This window comes from Chrysochloris asiatica, unplaced genomic scaffold (assembly GCF_000296735.1).
Source record: "Chrysochloris asiatica unplaced genomic scaffold, ChrAsi1.0 scaffold00279, whole genome shotgun sequence".
Taxonomy (NCBI): domain Eukaryota; kingdom Metazoa; phylum Chordata; class Mammalia; order Afrosoricida; family Chrysochloridae; genus Chrysochloris; species Chrysochloris asiatica.
The window spans coordinates 829,887-830,891 of record NW_006408797.1 but is presented as its reverse complement, the minus strand read 5'-3'; positions in this window follow the sequence as shown (position 1 = coordinate 830,891).

The window sequence follows — 1,005 nt, the reverse complement described above, 5'->3', positions numbered from 1 at the left end:
TACCTTTTAGGATCCAAGTTGATTACTTCCTGAGATAATCATTTGGGTGGGCTTAGCTCTGGTAGCGTAGTGGTTACTAATCGGGCTGCGAACCTTAAGGTCAGCGGTTCGAAACTACCTGCCGCTCCGCGGGAGAACGATGAGGCTTTCTACTCCCATAAAGATTTACACCCTCGGAAACCCTGTACAGGGTCGCTATGGGTCGGGCCCGACTCAAAGGCACTTAACAACAACAACAAAGCACATCCTGTTCTTCTTCTAGGACCATGAGGTCATCTCTGCTGATTTTTAAACTAACTTCCCCATTTAAAGGGTCTTCATTTATCAAGATTGAATGACTCAACTGGAGTCCCGGTGTGGTGCTGTGGGTTAATGCACCAGACTGCAAAGTCATTTGAACTGCAAGGTCAACGGTTTAAGCTCACCAGCTGCTCCTTGGAAACCCTATATAGGGCCGCTATGACTCAGAACCGACTTGACGGCACTTAACAACAACAACAACAACAATAACTCAACTGACTGCATTTTGTTTAGGTCGATTGTTGTTGTTGCTGTTAGGTGCCATCGAGTCAGCACCAACTCATAGCTACCTTATGCACAGCAGAATGAAACACTGCCTGATCCTGGGCCAGCCTCACTATTGTTGCCATACTTGAGTCCATCGATGTTGCCACTTGGCCAATCTATCTTGCTGAGGGTCTTCCTCATTTTCTCTGACCCTCCACCTTAGCAAACATGATATCTCTCTCCAGTGACTAGTCCCTCCTCACAATATGTCTGAAGTATGAGAGATGAAGTTTGGCTATCTTGGCCTCAAAGGAGCACTCTGGCTGCACTTCTTCCAAAACAGATCTATTGGTTCTTTTGGCAGCCTATGGCACTTTCAATATTCTCCTCCAACACCATAACACAAAAGCATCAATTCTTGTACAGTCTTCCTTATTCACTGTCCAGCTTTCACATGCATATGAGGTTATTGAAAATACCATGGCTTGGGTCAGGCAC